Genomic DNA, 9,515 nt, shown 5'->3' with positions numbered 1-9,515 from the left:
TTTGTGTTTCCATACAAATTGTGAAATTTTTTGTTCTAGTTCTGTGAAAAATGCCATTGGTAGTTTGATAGGGATTGCACTGAATCTGTAGATTGCTTTGGGTAGTATAGTCATTTGCACAATGTTGATTCTTCCAATCCAAGAACGTGGTATATCTCTCCATCTGTTTGTATCATCTTTAATTTCTTTCATCAGTGTCTTATAGTTTTCTGCATACAGGTCTTTTGTCTCCTTAGGTAGCTTTATTCCTAGGTATTTTATTGTTTTTGTTGCATTGGTAAATGGGAGTGTTTCCTTAATTTCTCGTTCAGATTTTTCATCATTAGTGTATAGGAATGCAAGAGATTTCTGTGCACCAATTTTGTATCCTGCTACTTTACCAAATTCATTGATTAGGTCTAGTAGTTTTCTGGTAGCATCTTTAGGATTCTCTATGTATAGTACCATGTCATCTGCAAAGAGTGACAGTTTTACTTCTTTTTCGATTTGGGTTCCTTCTATTTCTTTTTCTTCTCTGATTGCTGTGGCTAAAACTTCCAAAACTATGTTGAATAATAGTGGTGAGAGTGGGCAACCTTGTCTTGTTCCTGATCTTAGTGGAAATGGTTTCAGTTTTTCACCATTGAGAACGATGTTGGCTGTGGGTTTGTCATATATGGCCTTTATTATGTTGAGGTAAGTTCCCTCTATGCCTACTTCCTGAGAGTTTTTATCATAAATGGGTGTTGAATTTTGTTGAAAGCTTTTTCTGCATCTATTGAGATGACGATATGGTTTTTCTCTTTCAATTTGTTAATATGGTGTATCACATTGATTGATTTGCATATATTGAAGAATCCTTGCATTCCTGGGATAAAACCCACTTGATCATGGGGTATGATCCTTTTAATATGCTGTTGGATTCTGTTTGCTAGTATTTTGTTGAGGATTTTTGCATCTATGTTCATCAGTGATATGGGCCTGTAGGTTTCCTTTTTTGTGACATCTTTGTCTGATTTTGGTATCAGCGTGATGGTGGGCTCATAGAATGAGTTTGGGAGTGTTCCTCCCTCTGCTATATTTTGGAAGAGTTTGAGAAGGATAGGTGTTAGCTCTTCTCTAAATGTTTGATAGAATTTGCCTGTGAAGCCATCTGGTCCTGGGCTTTTGTTTGTTGGAAGATTTTTAATCACAGTCTCAATTTCAGTGTTTGTGATTGGTCTGCTCATATTTTCTATTTCTTCCTGGTTCAGTCTTGGAAGGTTGTGTTTTTCTAAGAATTTGTCCATTTCTTCCAGGTTGTCCATTTTATTGGCATATAGCTGCTTGTAGTGATCTCTCATGATCCTCTGTATTTCTGCAGTGTCAGTTGTTACTTCTCCTTTTTCATTTCTAATTCTATTGATTTGAGTCTTCTCCCTTTTTTCTTGATGAGTCTGACTAATGGTTTATCAATTTTGTTTATCTTCTCAAAGAACCAGCTTTTAGTTTTATTGATCTTTGCTATTGTTTCCTTCATTTCTTTTTTATTACTTCTGATCTGATCTTTATGATTTCTTTCCTTCTGCTAACTTTGGGGGTTTTTTGTTCCTCTTTCTCTAATTGCTTTAGGTGTAAGATTAGCTTGCTTATTTGAGATTTTTCTTGTTTCTTGAGGGAGGATTGTATTGCTGTAAACTGCTCTCTTAGAACTGCTTTTGCTGCATCCCATAAGTTTTGGGTCATCGTGTTTTCATTGTCATTTATTTCTAGGTATTTTTTTATTTCCTCTTTGATTTCTTCAGTGACCTCTTGGTTATTTAGTAACATATTGTTTAGCCTCCATGTGTTTGTATTTTTTACAGATTTTTTCCTGTAATTGATATCTAGTCTCATAGCTTTGTGGTTGGAAAAGATACTTGATACGATTTCAATTTTCTTAAATTTACCAAGGCTTGATTTGTGACCCAAGATATGATCTATCCTGGAGAATGTTCCATGAGCACTTGAGAAGAAAGTGTATTCTGTTGTTTTTGGATGGAATGTCCTGTAAATATCAAGTACACCCATCTTGTTTAATGTCATTTAAAGCTTGTGTTTCCTTATTTATTTTCATTTTGGTTGATCTGTTCATCGGTGAAAGTGGGGTGTAAAAGTCACCTACTATTATTGTGTTACTGTCTTGCTAGTTGTTTGGCATAGGGTGTCCAGTACTGGAGCTTGCTGGTCATTGAGTGGAGCTAGGTCTTAGCATTGAGACAGCGATCTCTGGGACAGCTCTTGCTGATTGATATTACGTGGGGCCGGGAGGTCTCTGGCGGTCCAGTGTCCTGAACTCAGCTCTCCCACCTCAGAGGCTCAAGCCTGACAGCCGGCCGGAGCACCAAGACCCTGTCAGCTACACAGCTTTTTGGAAGTCTGAGGTCTTCTGACAGTGTTCACTAGGTGTTCTGTAGGAGTTGTTCCACATATAAATGCATTTTTGATGTATTTGTGGGGAGGAAGGTGATCTCCACGTCTTACTCCTCCGCCATCCTGAAGGTCCTCTCTCTTCACACCTATTGTAGCTAGAGGATCCACACTTCATCTAGAAAGGATATAAATCTGGCAATCTCACTTCAGGCCTAGCTCATCCACCTTTTTTCCCTTTGTGGTTAGTCTGTTTCACTTGCTCATAGCGGGCCCTGTGCAGAGGCCTTGCCCCCCGCCCTTCAGACCAGAGTTCCTCGTGAAACGGCTGAGCCGACACCTTAGCTTGGGACGTGCACTGAAGCTCCTCACAGGACACTCCCACCATTTTTTTAGAATGAAAAATCAGCCCAGTTGCCTGCAACTTGATATTTTCTACTGTTTAGAAATAGTATCCAAGAAAAATTCAATTCCCTGTCACCAATTCCAATTAAAATATTGTTTACGATATACTTCATAAAGTTAGCTATGTGCAAGAAAGAATGAATGCGTCTACGTTAAAAATGTTAAACATATTATGTGAAAGTCAAAAATGCAATTCATTTTTTTCAGAAGTATTGACTGTTACCTCAGTAACTAAAAATACCAAAGTATAACAACTGAAATACTACGTAAATTTAAATCACCTGTTGTTTTGGGGAAACACCTGTTGTCCCTGAACAATTAACAGTTCAGCAACTATAATACGCAGAGGTTTGAAACTTCAGCTCCTTCAGGGATAATGTCCCAAAGATCCAATTATATCTAACTTTTAAAAACTGAGACAGAGTGAACCATAGTTCCCCCAAGATAATTTCAAAGAACTCATAAAAACAGTCTTCTACTCCTCCCTGTCCAACCTAGCTATATCAAGATTTTTTTTTCTTGAAAGATTACAGTGTAGAATACTTAACAGTATATAGAAAAAAGGTATCCCTAGAATTCTAAGACATGTATTTTTTTCATTTGTGAAACTACATGTATTTTTTTTTCATTTGTGAAACCGCTCTCTAGTTTTCAGAGATTAAAGGAAGAAAGTTTACTCATTAAGCCACTTGTCCCAACAAGTGATCAGAACTTTTATTCAATTACACATATTGAGAGGGCCTTTAAGCAACGGAACACCTCCACCCACACCTTGGTTTCTAAATGAATGCAATTCTCAACTAATAGGAAACATATCGTAGCTCCTTAGAGAAATGGCTGATGCCAAGGCTAGAGCAGGAATAGGACAAGATTAGCTTGGAGTACCTTATTGCACTAGAACATAAGGAACTATGCAAAGAACAACTGGGATATTTCAAAAGGCTATAGGAGCCCACTTGATGAGGCTCCCACTGGCCAGGTCTGGGACAGATTATTTCGAGCATCAAAATAAATAATGGTAAAAATGGATTATAATCCATAGACTGAAGTAAGAATGCATGAATTCTTCTGGAAGGAAGGAAGGGAGGGAGGGAGAGAGGGAGGGGAGGGGAGGGAAGAAGGAGGGGTCTGCCTTACAGTAGAATGCCAAAATATAAACATAGAAGAATGATGTAGTTAGAAAATCATCAATCAAGGTTTAGGTTGTTATAGTAATAGATTATCATAGGTAAAATGTTACAGTAGGTAGATGTAAATATCATAGTTGCATAGGTAAAAGCTGGATGAGAGACAGGATATTTACATAATGTCAAAGTATCTCACCACAAACTACTTATTAATTTCAAAAACAAGATGATAATAGCTTTACAGCAGAGAGTCACCTTAACATCACCAATAATGGGACATATTGACTCCACGTGCCTCCACTGAGGACACAGTATCACTTCTGTGGGATTCCTCTCAAAAACACATAACCTGAATCTAATCATGAGGGAAAACCAGACTAAATTAAATTGAGGGATACTCTGCAAAATAACCAGCCTATACGTTTCAAAAATGTCAAGGTCGGGAAACAGAAAAACAAAAGGGCTAAGGAAATATTCCAGGAGACTGCAGAGACATGACAGCTAAAGGCAATGCATGACCCAGCACTGAATATTAGACCAGGAAAAACTTAGCTCTAAAGGACATTATTAGGACAATGGACAAAATTGGTATATGGGCAGTGAATTAGGTAACAGTATGGTATCAGAGTTAAATTTCTTTTTTCTTTTTAGTTAAATTTTTTTTAAGATTTATTTATTTATTTTATTTATTTTTGGCTGTGTCGGGTCTTAGTTGTGGCATGCAGGATCTTCACTGAGGCATGCAGGATCTTTTGTTGTGGTGTGCGGGCTTCTCTCTCATTGTGGCATGCAGGTTTTCTCTCTCCAGTTGTGGCATGTGGGCTCCAGAGCGCATGGGCTCTGTAGTTTGTGGAACATGGGCTCTCTCCTTGAGGCGCGCAAGCTCAATAGTTGTGGCACGTGTGCTTAGCTGCCCCACGGCATGTGGGATCTTAGTTCCCTGACCAGGGATTGAACCCGCATCCTCTGCATTGTAAGGTGGATTGTTTACCACTGGACCACCAGGGAAGTCCCTAAGTTAAATTTCTTGATCTTCATAACTGCACTGTGATTATGTAAGAGAATGTTCTTGTTGTTAAATACTGAAGTATTTGTTATTAAAGGGGTGACTTACCCTCCAACTTATCTTTAAATAGTTCATTAAAAAATACGTTTTCTAACTAAAAATAGAGTTGCCATATGATTCAGCAATCCCATTCCTGGGCATATAGCCCAAAAAAACTGTAATTCAGAAAGATACATGTACCCCTATATTCATAGCAGCACAATTCACAATAGCCAATTCATGTAAACAACCTAAATGTCCACTGACAGATGAATGGATAAAGAAGATGTGGTACATATATACCATGGGATACTACTCAGCCTTTTTTATAAAAGAAGGAAATAATACCATTTTCAGCAACATGGATGGACCTAGAAATTATCATACTAAGTGAAGTAAGTCACAAAGAGAAAGACAAATACCAAATATCACTTACATGTGGAATCTAAAATATGACACAAATGAACTTATCTACGAAACAGAAACAGACTCACAGACACAGAGAATGAACTTGTGGTTGCCAAGGGGAAGGAGGGTGGGGGAGGGATGGATTGGGAGTTTCGGATTAGCAGATGCAAACTATTATTATATAAACTGGATAAACAATAAGGTCCTACTGTAGATCACAGGGAACTATATTCAATATCCTGCAATAAACCAAAATGGAAATAAATATGAAAAAGAATATATATGTATATATATATATATGTGTGTATATATATATATATATATATATATATATATATATAACTGAATCACTTTCCTGTATAGCAGAAATTAACACAACATTGTAAATCAAGTATACGTCAATAAAATAATTTTTTTTTATTTTTTTTTACTAAGGTATTTTATTTTTCTTACACACATATTAAACTTTTTTAGTCACTGAATTATCAATAGCTGCAAGAATCTCCACAATATTTTTATATTTGGGGTACCTAAATGCCTAATTATAAATATGTTTTTTAAAAGTTCACTCTGGAGGGGCTCAACCTGCATGTCACCCCTCTGTGCCTCACCAGGACAACGCGGGTGGAGCGTGGGGACCGGCTAGGCCTCCCAGCGGCTCAGACGCAGCCAAGTCCGCGGCGGCGGGGCGGCAGGGTTCTCAGAAGCGGGTCCCTGGTCCCCACAGGCGCCCTAGCGGCCGGATCGCAGTTTGCATCACCTTCCCCACCGGGTACATGATGACACAGGTGCAGCCCTACGCGCGTTCGCACGGCCGGGTCCCTGGGCACTGGGACTGAGTATGGCAGGAGGTCCGCCGTTCAGGTGCCCTGGGCTGCACCGAGGCCTCCTCCCCGCTCCACGGCTCCAGCCCCAAAGCAGCCATCAGGTCCAGGATGGTCGCGTTCCTCAGCACCCACGCGCGGGGTGCCCAGGGACCTCTGGACAGCACGTGGGCTGCTGTGTGGCCTGGGCGCCTGTGAGGCCGAGGCCGTGCGCCCAGAGAGACCATCGAGGTGAAGTTCATACACGACCAGATCTCCCCTAAACCCACAGTACAGAGGACTCCCCCACGGGGTCAGGGAGATTGTTCGGGAACAAGGGCTGAAGAGGACTTACCAGGGCCGCCAGCCGGCAGATCCCAGCGGGCCGTCCGCTTCTTGGTCAGAAGCTCCCTACACAACTGGTACCCAGGACCCAACTCTAGCTAGGCCCTGAAACCGCTGATCACGGGGTTTTCGAGCTATCGCGAGCGCAGCCAGCGTCTTTGGGAACACGCCTCTGGACTACGTCAAGACCGGATGCAGGGCCGGGAGGCGGGGCAACACCGAACAGGTGGACGGCTGCTCGCAGGTCCTGAGGGATGAGGAGCTCAAAGCATTCTACAGTGGCATCGTCCCCCGCCGGGGCCGGGCTTGCCTGGACGTGGCCCTCGTGTTCATCATCTACGATGAGGTAGTGAAGCTGCTCAACAAAGGGTGGAAGACGGACTGAGCCCTGAGGGTCTGGGCGGGAAGACTAAGGATCTATAAAAATAGTGATAGCTCAAATTGAATTATAGGTTGTTGGCTGGTCTTAGCTATTCTCTATTATTATTATTCTATTATTAGTCTTGGATAATTAATTGAGCTTTGGCTAATGGAGGAGCAGGAGTAGCTGCCAGAATGGGGAACTTCTTGGTGCAATGTATTTAAGGAAATCTCTGTCCAGTCATTAGCTGACCATTCAGCTAACTGAGTAGAGACTTCATTGGTCAGGTCCAATAAAGAATTGAGACTTTACAGAATTAGTTCAGGACGTCACTAAACACAGAACACACCAACAGCAACAAACTCTGGAATGGGAAGGGAATCTGATTTTCAGATTTGCCACACAATATTATTTTTAATGTCCAGTTTTCAACAACAAAATATGAGGTATGCAAAGAAACAGGAAAATACGGCCCATATTTAGTAATGATAGAAAGGTCAACCCATCAAGAAGACACAATTATAAATATATATATGGGGACTTCCCTGGTGGCAGTGGTTAAGAATCCACCTACCAATGCAGGGGACACGGGTTCAAGCCCTGGTCCGGGAAGATCCCACATGCTGCGGAGCAACTAAACCCGTGCACCACAACTACTGAGGCTGCTCTCTAGAGCCCACGAGCCACAACTACCAAGCCCGCGTGCCACAACTACTGAAGCCCGCGCGCCTAGAGCCCGTGCTCCACAACAAGAGAAGCCACGGTAATGAGAAGCCCATGCACCGCAACGAAGAGTAGCCCCCGCTCGCCGCAACTAGAGAAAGCCTGCACACAGCAACGAAGACCCAACGCAGCCAAAAACAAATAAGTAAATAAATTAAAAAATAATAGTGAAATAAATAAAATAAAAATTTTAAAAAGCCTAAATAAAATAAATATATATATGCACCTGAAAAGAAGAGCCCAAAACACTCGAAACAGAAACTGACAGAATTAGCGGGAGAACTAGACAATTCAGCAGTAATAGTTGAAGACTTTAATACTGAACTCTCAATAATTGGTTAAAAAAAAAAACTAGATAGCATACCAACAAGGATATAGGAGGCTGGCACAACACTATAAACCAACCAGATTTCACACCACCTATAGAATACCCACCCAACAAAATATACAGATACACATACACATTTTTCTCGAGTACACACAGAACATTACCTGCTGATTTTATGCCATCAGACTATGCATTGTGGTGTGTTTGGCTTCCTTCCCTCCACAGTATGCTTGCAAGATCCATGTTGATGTGGCTGCAGTTTGTCCATTTTTTATTACTATATGATAGTCCATTTTATGATCATAACATACTTTATCCACTGTTGTTAGACATTTTAATTGGCTCGCTCCACCTTTTGGCTACTTCAACTAATGTTACAAACCTGCATGTGTACCTTTTGGTTCATGTCTGTGCATGAGTATATACTTAGGAGTGAAAGCAATAAGTGATAGAACATGCTTAAGTCACCTTTAGTAGATTTTTTTTTAATATTTACTCTAGCTTTTTTATATATATAAATTTATTTATTTATTTATTTATGGCTGCATTGGGTCTTCATTGCTGTGCACGGGCTTTCTTTTTAATTGCAGCGAGCGGGGGCTACTCTTTGTTGCAGTGCGCAGGCCTCTCATTAAGGTGGCTTCTCTTGTTGCAGAGCACAGGCTCTAGGTGCACGGGCTTCAGTAGTTGTGGCACGCAGGCTCAGTTGTGGCTCACAGGCTCTAGAGCACAGGCTCAGTAGTTGTGGCGCATGGGCTTAGTTGCTCCGCAGCATGTAGGATCTTCCCGGACCAGGGCTTGAACCCGTGTCCCCTGCATTGACAGGTGGATTCTTAACCACTGCACCACCAGGGAAGCCCACCTTTAGTAGATTTTAAGTGATTTTCCAACATGGTATGAAAATTTACTATCAAAAGTATCAGTTTCCTCTTGCTACATAACAAAGTAACCAAAACTTATTGCCGTAAAACAATAGCCATTTTCTCATATCCCATGGAGTCTGGGTCAGGAATTCAGACTATTTAAGGGTAATATTTGTGAGAGACTGTGTAGTGTGAACTTGGTAAGGATTTTGGATTTGAGACTTTTTTTCCTTTAGGCAGGAGTTTATTCAAGCTGCCGTCAGAACTGGTGAGCTGATCTCAGACTAAAAAGCCTGGGTAAAACCAATTAAAAGATAGGATACATTCTGTGAGTAAGTATTCTTTAGGGATTCAAAGAGAAAGTTATTTTGTCAAGAAATTTAAAGTGTAATATTGGGAGCTACATATAAAAAAGAACACCTAGAAGCACTCAGATTGTATACATTTCATGACGGAATTATGTGAGCACAAATGTACAGAGGGTCCATGGAGGCTTCTCCCCAGATGTCTCAAAAAAGATTCCAAGCACACACTGGAATTGTTGGTGAACAAGGAGGTCTCAAGAAGCCTTATTTTCTAAACACAGAACTTCTAGTTTAGCACAGTCTTGCATCTGAAAGTTGTTTTGATTGACAAAAGTCAGACAGAAGCATAAACTTACAAGCTGTTAAGAGTAGGCAGTAATAACATCATAAATGGTTTTTATGCCAGATTAAGTAGGTTAAATTTAATTTTGTGGA

At 40.6% G+C, this 9,515-nt stretch overlaps 1 pseudogene across 1 annotated transcript; it reads left to right on the top strand.

The window, feature by feature from the left end:
- Positions 1-3,876: 3,876 nt before the first annotated feature.
- Positions 3,877-8,616, top strand: LOC309664178 (tricarboxylate transport protein, mitochondrial pseudogene; annotated as a pseudogene). The gene has a single exon. The product of its transcript is annotated as a tricarboxylate transport protein, mitochondrial pseudogene (transcript).
- Positions 8,617-9,515: the final 899 nt, after the last annotated feature.

Source organism: Balaenoptera physalus, assembly GCF_965194825.1.
Source record: "Balaenoptera physalus genome assembly, chromosome: 7".
Taxonomy (NCBI): Eukaryota; Metazoa; Chordata; class Mammalia; order Artiodactyla; family Balaenopteridae; genus Balaenoptera; species Balaenoptera physalus.
The sequence above is the reverse complement of the archived record's forward strand: the minus strand, read 5'-3'. Positions and strand labels throughout refer to the sequence as shown.